Consider the following 12,319-nt stretch of genomic DNA (forward strand, 5'->3'; position numbering starts at 1 on the left):
TAATAGTGCATTTCTGTAACCTAAATATTAACCAGCATAATATAAACCAAATTAATTTTAATACTACATGTACTGTACGTGTCAATCATCTCGGTTATGGCTGGTTGACCTTTGCGTATCGTCATTGTTCACATTGTCGTTTATCAGGACAGGCCAAGTTGCTGAATACTGAATAGGTGATGAAAGCGTGGGTGGTTTTAGGTGAGCAAGCATTGCACTGTAAACACTAAAGAATGTCTACATTGTACACTGAGCACTTGTTTTTCAAAAGAGCAAAGAAAATCTTTTTGTAAACATGCTCATGCAGTCAGAAAAGCCCTAAATACATTTGTGTGTTCACATTTCCCAACAGATTCAACAGTCACACACAAAAGCCTGAATAAAGCATGTTGATTCATTCATTCATAGGCCAATCCTTCAGCTAAGAAGACTAGGGAGGGTGTGAGGAGATTGTGTGTGTTTGAGTGTAGTTCTTCTCACTACGGTAATGCAGCTGAAACCTGTCTGTCTGGTAACTATCAATGCAAACAATCAAACCTGTCAAACAAAATCACAAGCGTTTCCTGTCACATTCACAGACACACCATGATTGAACAAATACCTGACATTCTTTTGGAATAGAGCCACACATGCTGCATGACATAAGAGTATCTGCCTTCCATTTCGGTTTTGGAGATACAGCACTATTTTAGCATCGAAATTCAAAGGTATCAGGTGACGGTGTGAACAGGAACAAAGGTTTTGCTGTATTTTCCCTTTTCAGAAAGGTCAAGCTAGTTTCACCAAGCAAAAAAAGTCTTTGTGAATAAATAATCTATACTCATCCCAATTTGCATAGAAAGGCGTGTTTGAGAATGACAATGACCGCAGCACTATTACGACGCATTTAGCCTTTGGTTAAACTTAATTGCAAGTGTTTAGAAGCAGGTGGAGAAGCATTTTGCACTGAACCACAAACAAAAGTGTGCAACTGTCAAGTTTACTATATTTTTCATCAAGCAATTTCACGCTGCAGCTCTCCACAGTGGCATAGTCTAGATTTCTAGTTCACAGTCTTTATATAGAGTAGCCGCTTCTAGGCCAATCCCAAATGCGTCATGTCTTTTTCTGTACTTGGTTTAAAGTGGGCCAGTATAAACCCCGGTGGGACTCCTGCCCCCTGCAGGCTGGGTGAGACTGGCCACTTTATCACAAAGGGTGCAATTTATTACAGCGGCTTATTTCACATTTCCTATCCCGATAACATCATCATTTGGAACAGACGGTGTGAGGATGAGCGTTTTGTGTCATAATCGTAAAATTGAATATTGTGGTATTTGGTAACAGGAACTGGGAGAAAACCTGGTCAACATAATTTGAACGTCCTAGATTCTCAGCATCTCTTCTGATTGATGTGCTCCGGTTTTTCAGCATTAATGGGGCAAATTTGCCCAGAGGCATCTAGACTATAAGGTCGTTTATATAAATATAAAAGCCCACCAACTAATAGCATAGTGCTTTTGAAAAACCGGAAGAGGACGTTTGCAGATTTTGCAGCAGATATAGATAGTATTTATATATTTCAGAACACTTTTTTAGTCGGGAGTCCAGTGCTGACAAATGACTCCCTCCACTCCATCTGTCCTTCTACAAGGCACGAAAATAAAAGTAATTAATTGAACTCATTGCATTTTATAGACTGATGTAGCCTGTGATCCACAACTACTGTCTTAATGAATGTGTTAATCACATTATGTTAGGCAGGACATGCCTTAAATACCTCAAAATTAGAGTTTTGCAGTTTGTCGTCCATGTTTTTTACTTTTGGTGCCAGCTATATGCTAATGTACCTAAACTTTAATAGATTTTACTTTTAGTATATTTAAAATGTAGTCTCTCTTTGGGAAGATGGACCAACAATATTGTTGAGATATTTTTGACCAATAAAAGCGCTGGAATGAGATTGTCCCGCCTCCAGAACCACCCGTAACCGAAGTGAATTTCCCTCGCCTCTTTCACATATGTTAGCCAATCAGAAAAATTAAAGGTGGCTCTCGGGCAGACTCGACCAATGACGTGAGTTTGGGGGTGGGATTAGCTGGAAGATCGGGTGTGTTTGAGAAACCTGTTTGGAAACAACAGTCAAGCAAACCAAGCAAAAAAAAAAAATTGCGACTTTTAATCTCACAATTTTCCCCACAATTCTGAGAAAAAAGTCAGGATTTTGAGATAAAAACTCAATCAAAAAGTTGGAAGATATAAACTTTTATAAACTCGCAATTCAGTTTTTTTTCTCTGAATTTTGAGTTTGCATCTCACAATTCATTCTTTTTTATTCCACCACAGAATAAAATTTGCATTTTTCTTGTAACTGCAAGTTTATATCACTTAATTCTAAGATTATATCAGAACTGCAAGAACAAAAATCTGAATTATGATATATACACTACCAGTCAAAAGTTTTTGAACAGCTCACCAAGCCTGCATTTATTTGATCCAAACACAAAAAGCAACGATGCTTAAAATTGATCAAAAGTGATGATAAAGGCATTTATAATGTTACAAAAGAATTCTATTTAAGATAAATGCTGTTCTTCTAAACTTTCTATTCATCAAAGAAAGCTGACAAAATTATAATAATAATAATAAATGTTTTTTTGCACAGCAAAATAGAATATTAGATTGATTTCTGAAGGATCATGTGACTGGAGTAATGATGCTAAAAATTCAGCATTGAAATCACAGGAATAAATTACATTTTAAAGTATATTCAAATAGAAAACCGTTATTTTAAATAGTAAAAATATTTCAAAATGTTACTGTGTTTGCTGTACTTCGGATCAAATAAATGCAGGCTTGGTGAGCAGAAGAGACTTATTTAAAAAAACATTAAAAATCTTACTGTTCAAAAACTTTTGACTGGTAGTGTGAAAAGTCATTATCACCTTTTGAATTTTTTTTCCCTGCTGGAAACAAGGTTACATAGACGTAGGCCCACAGTTATCAACTAGGGATTTATAAATGGGATCCATGGAGAAATGTAACATTAATTATGTAGAATAAATATATATACATAATGCAGTCATTTTAATGTTTCTAATGAAAGTTTTCACAAGAGATATTGCTTTTTTTACTGGATTGGCAATAAAACATTTCTAGTGGTCTGACATACTTTAATACTGATGGTGTTTTAAAATGACACTCAGACTTTGACACTGAGATTTCACTGGTTATCCATTAGCAGAAGGCATGTAAAACGCCAAGCTCTCTCCACACACTCCTATTCAAACACAAGCAAACCAACACGCCAACAGGTTCAGTCGGACCAATTGCTGACTCGTGAGATCCACACCACCTCATTTGATTAGCTTGACCAAAACATTCCCTTCAAACACCTGTTTCTTCCTATTTTCACTTCATTAGATGAAATGCTGTTTGTGTGAAGAGCTGCTCTGGCAGATCAAGCCAGATGCTCTCAGCTGCACTAGGATAAACCTCTTACGGTTCAAAAAGACCAAATATTACAGTACAGAAACACAGTATTCTAGAATTTGACCTCCCCCATGTTATTCTACACATCACAAATAAATCACTCAATGCATTTTAATCTCTTCTGAGCTCTGGTTTCGTACTGAGCCAGATCAAATTAACATATCAGAGTTTGGACATCAGCCTAAACTGAGCATTATTTTTTCTAAATTTGTTAAAATTGCTTGCAACTTATATTACATTTAAAGGTTGAACAAAAATGGACATATATACATATTGTTTTTTAAGACAGCTGAACTGAACATTTGTACTGTTTATGCATCTATTAATAATAGGGAAATGTGACCACTGTGACTTCCTACGTGACTTTGAGCTTGTGACATTTTTTTGTCTGAAGCAAGGACAAGGACAACTGACGTTTTGAAATATCTGACGAATCACGATGACAGACGATTGCAGAAACAAACACAGCTGACATCACATCTGCTTTCACCCAGAGCACCTGACCTTCAGACTGACTACAAAACTCACAGAAATGTTCGCTTTCAGTGTTTTCCTCTCTGTTGTCAAAAGACCCCATCGATGCTTTACAACACAAGACTAAAATATACTATAAGCGCTGTCAGGCCAACAGACTCACCCACATTCTGAAACGGGGCCGTTCGCTCAGCTGTACCAGGAATCAGAGATGAAAATGTGTCAGAGAGCAACTGGGGAATACAGCAAAGCCAAGAGAGCAGACAAGTAAAAATCTCTAATTCTGCTGCAAACATTGAAACAAAGATCTCAGAAGATATGATTAGACCGTCAGGAATAATTTCTACATCCAAATTCTATATGTGACCCTGAACCACAAAACCAGTTTAAATGTAGCTCGGGTATGTTTGTAGCAATAGCCAACAATAAATACATTGTATGGGTCAAAATTATATATTTTTCTTTTATGGCAAAAATCATTAGGATAATAAATAAAGATCATGTTCCATGAAGATATTTTGTACATTTCCTAACATAAATATATAAAAACTTTTTTGATTAGTGATATGCATTGCTAAGAACTTCATTTTGACAACTTTAAAGGTGTTTTTCTCAATATTTAGATTTTTTGCACCCTTAGATTCCAGATTTTCAAATAGTTGTATCTCAGCCAAATACTGTCCTAACAAACTATACATCAATGGAAAGCTCGTGATGATGTATAAATCTCAATTTCAAAAATATTTACCATTATTGTGGTCCAGGGTCACATTTATGCAATTCACAGATGCTTTTATCCAAAGTATACACTTTCAGTTCATACATTCCCTAGGAATCCAACCCATGCCATTGGTGTTGCTAGTGCCATGCTCTATTGTTGGAGCTAAAGAAACTATTTCTAAAGTTATGTATTGTACATATCACAAAACATTAAATAAACAAATAAAAGACTCGTTTTGACTCAGAACTTTTCCATTTAAAGCGACAATTCACCCAAAAATGAAAATTACCCCATGATTTACTCACCCTCAAGCCATTTTAGGTGTATATGACTTTCTTCTGTCAGACAAATTCGATCAGAATTATATTAAAAAAATGTCTTGGCTTATCCAAGATTTATAATGGCAGTAATTGGGCGGTGAGATTTTAAAGCCCAAAAAACTGCGTCCATACATCATAAAAAGTACTCCACATGGCTCCAGGAGGTTAATAAAGACCTTCTAGTGAATTGAAGTGAATTGATGCATTTGTGTAAGAAAAATATCCATATTTAATACTTTATAAACTATAAGCTCTCTTTTAAGGCATAGTGTGAGCTCTGGTGAAAATATTCTAGTCTTGCAAGAACCAAGTTTTGCTTACAGCATTGAAAACAAAGTTACTCTTGGCTTATATCACATTTTTTCGGCTTATATAATTTTCTTTAAAAATCCTTGTTTTGTACTTCTAATTCGTAACTGGTGTTTTGTTTTACTCTCTCCTCTGCGCTTCTGTGTTCGTCACCACATTCGCTTATGTCCTGCGTCATTCCCTGGAACGCCACTCTCTCATGAACGCACGTATGTAGAGATTACGCTTTATAAAGTTTTAAATATGTATATTTTTCTTACACAAACACATCGATTTACTTCAGAAGACCTTTATTAACCCCCCAGAGCCGTGTGGAGCACTTTTTATGATGGATGGATGCACTTTATTTTGCTTCGAAATCTCAACACCCATTCACTGCCATTATAAAGCTTGGAAGAGCCAGGACATTATTTAATATAACTCTGATTGCATTCGTCTGAAAGAGGAAAGTCATATACACCTAGAATGGCTTGAGAGTGAGTAAACCATGGGGTAATTTTCATTTTGAGGTGAACTATCCCTTTAACAGTGTATTAGATAACAATATGGACCTTTTCTGCTTTTTTGCCATTTGTTCCACTCAATTGGGACTCTACACAAATACAGATGCATTATGGGAGAGTGACAAAAACGAATCAGGCAGGTTATTAACCTCCCTGAGCTGTCTTACTGAAACTGTTGAGATCATCAACATCTCTCTGCACAACGTTCTTTTCAGATGTCAACAGAAACACTCATATTGCTCTCAGTTCACAGAATACCTCAAGGCTGTAACTGATCTTCCTTCGGAAAAGTTGCTGAAACATACAGTATGTACCCTCAAACAGTATTGGCTTTCCTGAGAAATGTCAAAACGCCAAACATTTATGAAACACTACTTATCGGATTATACTGACACAATTTAATTGGGTTTTATTATGTTGCGGGGCCAACAGAACATTATGTGAAGAAGATGAGCTTGTTAACTCATGCCACCCACAATTGCTCTTTGGCTCAAGAGCAAGTCTTCACAACCATGACACATAAGCTTGCATATCTCACCTCATGAACATCGCGGTATGGGCCTCTGGTGTTCCTCAACCAGCATCGGCTCAGCTCGCTCAACTCCACGATGGGCTGCACCTTCAGACGTACCGTGTCTCCAGACTGCCTGATCATCTCTACGATCTCATCCCTGCTTTTATTTTCCACGTTCCTTCCATTGATCTCTACCAGACGGTCGCCTGGTACCAACCCCAGAGTCAGGTCTTTATTCCCAGTGCCGGGCTCGGCAAAATGGACCACCTTTCGGTAGGCCGACCCATCGGGCCACTGATCCACCATGGTGGTACGACGAAGGGAAAAGCCAAAATCGCCTGTATTACGTCTCTGAATTTCTAACTCTCTTGGTGCAGGAATCTGCGGAGGTGCGACAGCAGGCAAGCGCAGGTCTGCTGGGAACGTTCGGTCCACTATCTCTGGGACCTGGACGCTCTTTGCAGGGGTGGTGGGATGGTGAGGTGAATACAGAGGCGGGGGATTTAATACTTTGACCTCTACCTGAGGTGAGGGAATGGTGGAGTTCTGTCCTGATGGTGTTGTTGACCCTGAAGGGCTTCCCTCTCTGCTTTTCTGTGAGAAAGAAAACCGCTTTAAGATGTGTTCAACTTGAGAGTTCTGCTTTGTCATTATTGGCTGTTCTTTGATGGATGACCGGCGAACATCTTGGTCAAGCTTAATATCATCGCTGGAGCTCGTGGGTGTTATGGTACCCTGAGTATAGAGTTTCCTGAGGTCCGTCTCTGTCAGGCTGAGCTCTGTGTTTCGGACGACCTTGATGGGAATAGGGCTGGAAATCTCCAGTTTCCCTTTCGCCTCCCGTTTAGAGCTGCTTCGATGAAGATTAAAGAAACCTCTTCTCACACTCATTTCCTCTAGGCTCTTCAGCTCGGCTTGAGACATTCGCTCTTTTTTGTCTTTCTTCTCCTTCTTCTCCTTTTTTGTTCCATCCTTCTCCTTGTCTTTGTCTTTCTTGATCAAGTTGAACATTGTGGAAATCCACCAGATGTTGGTTACTTCACAGCATGTAGATCAAAGTTGGCATTCAGTCATGACCAGCACCAGTTCCACAGCACCAAGGGCACCTCAGTAGGTAAAGCCCATCTCTAAAACAACAGATTAACAGACAAAACACATTGTTTTTATATTTTCTCCTTTTTGCAATGACTGTACTAGACATGCAGTTGAAAATGCTAATTATCTTTAAATAAACTGAAATTATTCTTAGTAATAATAATACATTGTATATACACTACCAGTCAAAAAGTTTTGAACAGTAATATTTTTAATGTTTTTAAAGAAGTCATGCATTTATTTATAAAACCCACATCATTTATTAATCAAAAGAGTATTGAAAGAGCACACGTGACGGTAGACCCCTATGTGACGTCGCACACTCTCATTGGCTGTTCTTACCTTTCCTGACAGGTACAAAAAATCGGTAAGATATCCGTACACCTTTTATCATCGACAACAATTATAAACTGCATAAATCAATGACATACAGTAAACATTACATAAAACACAGCGACATGAATCAGTGATTATGTTAAAACGATCAATCTTCACGATTATCCAAACAAAACGAGTAGAATGAATTACTTCCTGAAACTCTTCATCTCATCGCCCCCTGAACGCTTCCTCTTCGAATAAAATTAAACTCAAAATTAAAATCTCAAATCTACAATATTACTGTTATATGACCTCACCTGCAGAATCATGTCTGTCATGTAAAGTTCAGTTCTAAAGAGAAACTACCGGCAGAAACTCAAAGTAAATCTACGAGGCTTTTAAAAATGAAAGTGTGCTTTTAATATATTACTTATTAATGCAGCAGACCCTATACTCATATCCTGGATCTATATGCTGTAATTTATTTTAACATGGCTTAAAGGTGAATGTTTTGGTGCGCGTAATGCGCTTCTCTAAGCCTATTTATTTCGCATCAACGCAAGCAGACAGTCTGTTCACCTGTACAGTGAAGTAAATACAAATGCCACCAAAGATAAAAACAAACTTACCGTTGAAACAGTGCTGAAATACTCTGGCGATGCCCGGTGCGCACTGAACTGCAGCACCGGTTCTGTGGAAACGCGTCTAGAGCGTTTGACGGTCAGTGGGACGCGCGCACCAGCTGAGCGCGCTCCCTGATCACTGAGCCCTGCTGGATATGATCCCCTCAAGAAGAGTTGAACACATCAGTTCATCCCTTTTGCATGACTAAGAGACTTCGAAACCTAGAGAGTTTTAGATACTCTGACTAAGTTTACTCTGACTAAGTTCAAATGCGCAAGTATGGTGCTTAAAAACGCAACCAGTTAAACTAAAAAAAAAAAATAATAATATTAATAATAATAATAATAAAAAAATACGGGTTAAGATAATAACTTAATATTCAATCGTTTGTATAAGAATAATAGCTATAGATATTAATCAGTTAGAGTTATGGGAATAAATAAAAATAACAAATAGTACAAGAACAGACTAGTATGCACGCAGTTGACATTTAAAATGAAAAAGTAATACAAATATAACATATATTAAATAGAAATTATTGTCTTTTCAAATCAACCATGTCTTCGATTTTGCGTACAACAACATTGTCATGTAATTGCAATATTCCAGTGTTTTATTTATAGGGGTTCAAATAGTGGTTCGGTTTCATTTGCATGGGCATAGCGCCCTCCTCTGGACCAACACTGTGCCAACACTAATCCCTCTTTATGTATGTTTTTAGAATTCTCCAGTTACGCAATAATCTTCAAAAATCCCCATCTGTTGCACATTTGTGATGTATTTATCAACATTCGTATTAATACAACTTCTCTTGTTCTGGTCTTGGAACCTGTATGTGCACAAAGCTTTAGATGTTTAGAAGGTTTAGTGGCATAAATGGCATTAAAATAACAAAGCGGGTCCACTAACTAGCGCTAGTCAACCAAAAAAAAAAAAAAAATCAAATCCATATTAAATATTTAAAAATACGTTTAACCATTAATCAAACCAAAGCTTCTCAACGCAATATATAAAACATATGATCTGACTTGGCTGTGTTGTTTTGATAGAAAAGACACATAGAAGTGAAAAGTGTTTGTCACGTAATGTAAATCTTTGGTTACACTTTATTTTAAGGTGTCCTTGTTACAGTGTAATTATACATTTTAGTAGTGATTAATATTAATTAACTACATGTAGTTACTATATGGTTAGGGTTACTTGCATGTAATTATGCATAATTAATTGTTATTATAATAGTAAGTACATGTAACGTGTAACAAGGACACCTTAAAAAAGTGTTACCAAATCTATATGTCATGCATAAATCATCAGATATTATAGCCATACACATATATCACTCCACATCTGAACTCACTTTCTTTAACTAATCAAACATTATCTGTACTTCTATCTATGTTTAGGATTCTAGACAATTTTGTGCCAAACATAAACTATTTAAAGGGTGCTCCACAGGCTTATCATGGAAAAGGATCTTTAAACTGGCCACATTTCATATCACATTCGCCACAAGGACATACTGTACAAATCAGGTCCTGATGCAACCACAGTGTCATAGTTGGAAAAATTTAACCAACGCTTTCTGTGAAACAGCTCTGTGCACAGAACAGTTCTTCACTCCTTATGCTGTTGCATTTAATTTCTTGTTGCACTCAGAATATATATATATATATATATATATATATATATATATATATATATATCCATAGAAACCTACAACCTTCAACACAGACAATACTAGAAAAAAGAACTGTGTTAAAAGTAAAACATGTCATTAATATATACTACCAGTCAAAAGTTTTTGAACAGTAAGATTTGTAATGATTTTTAAAGAAGTCTGTTCTTATTTGATCCAAAGTACAGCAAAAACAGTACATTTTTGAGAAATAAAAACATTTTTTTTAAAATGTAATTTATTCCTGTGAATTTAAAGCTGAATTTTTAGCATCATTACTACAGTCACATGATCCGCCAGAAATCATTCTAATATTTTGATTTGCTGCTCAAAAAACATTTCTTATTATTATTATTGTGTTGAAAACAGCTGAGTAATTTTTTTTGTTTCTTTGATAGAAAGTTCAGAAGAACAGTATCTGAAATAGAAATATTTTATAAAAATATAAATGTCTTTATTATCATTGATTTTGATTGATTTAAAGCCTCCTTGCTAAATAAAAGAAAATATTAATTTCTTTAATTTTTTTTCCAAAAAAATATTACACTGACTCCAATCTTTTGAATGGTATAGTATATAATGTTACAAAAGCTTTTTATTTCAGATAAATGCTGATCTTTGGATCTTTCTATTCATCAAAGAATCCTGAAAAAAATGCACTCCACTTTTTAAAAAATGAATAATAATAATTATAATAAAAACTGTTTCTTGAACAGCAAATCAGCATATTAGAATGATTTCTGAAGGATCATGTGACACTGAAGACTGGAGCAATGATGCTGAAAATTTAGCTTTGATCACAGGAATAAATAAGATTTTAAAATACATTCAAATAGAAAACAGTTATTTTAAATAGGAAAAATATTTCAAAGTTTTACTGTTTTTGCTGCACTCAAAATCAAATAAATGTAGACTTGGTGAGCAAAAACTTTTGACTGGTAGTGAATTTAGTAAAATAATTTATAATTTATATTTTATATTATTTTATATTATTATATATTATTTAATTTACATTACAAATTGCAAGACTGAAATCTTAACTGAAGTCGTAATTAAAATGCTTTTAGCATTTAAAGGTTAATGTTTGGTAGCCACGCAAAAGCTATTATACTACTTCTGGAAAAAAAACATTCTTATAAAGCTTGACCTTTTAATCTCTGTGACCTATTAGAATGGAACCCCGCTGATAATAAATCGGGTTATTAAGGTAATTCAGTTCAGGACTCATTCTTTGTGTCGCTCTTAATTATAAAACGATCCTAAAATAGACTGGGCTGTCTCTGCGTCTTCAGCTAATCATTCTCATGTGTCTGCTGGGGGATTTATAGGAATAAATCAGGTTAAAAGGGGCACACAACTCTGTCCCATGTAGGTTTACTTCATCTGGTGTTTTGGTGAACGAATCTTTTAAGCGAACGAGTCATTTCTGTTCATGTCTCAGAGCATCTCATTTTAAACGAACCGAATGAACTAGGAAATCTCGTTCTTAAAGGAGAAGTTCACTTCCAGAATGAACATTTCCTGATAATTTACTCACCCCCATGTCATCCAAGATGTTCATGTCTTTCTTTCTTCAGTCGCAAAGAAATTAAGGTTTTTGAGGAAAACATTCCAGGATTTTTCACTTTAATGGTGGCCAACGAGTTGAAGGCCCAAATTGCAGTTTCAATGCAGCTTCAAAGGGCTCTACATGATCCCAGCCGAAGAATAAGGGTCTTATCTAGTGAACCGATTGATCATTTTCTTAAAAATATTAACATTTATACACTTTTTAACCACAAATGCTCAGCTAGCATTATGATGTTGGAAAGGTCACGTGTGAAGTAGGCGGAAGTACCGACCCAGTGTTTACAAAGTGAACGTGCAAAGAAAGTCAAAAGTCACGACTTTTTCAATGTGATTACGTAATAAGTGAACAAGCGCATGTACATTAATATAAAACATAAATAAACATAAGACACTTATTCCTTGGCTGGGGCCATGTAGAGCTATTTGAATCTGCAATTTGGACCTTCAAACCGCTGGCCACCATTAAACCACTATATGGAGAAAAATCCTGGAATGTTTTCCTCAAAAACCATAATTTCTTTGCGACTGAAGAAAGAAAGACATGAACATCTTGGGCAACACGGGAGTAAGTAAATTATCAGGAAATTTTTATTTTGAAAGTTAACTTCTCCTTTAAATATACTGAACAGAATGAACTGAGGATGCTTGACTACATCGATTCAGATGATTCAATGAATCATTCACTACTGGAGCATCCTGCAGAGAGGGACACTGAATGAACAAATC

Source organism: Garra rufa, chromosome 23, assembly GCF_049309525.1.
Source record: "Garra rufa chromosome 23, GarRuf1.0, whole genome shotgun sequence".
NCBI lineage: Eukaryota > Metazoa > Chordata > Actinopteri > Cypriniformes > Cyprinidae > Garra > Garra rufa.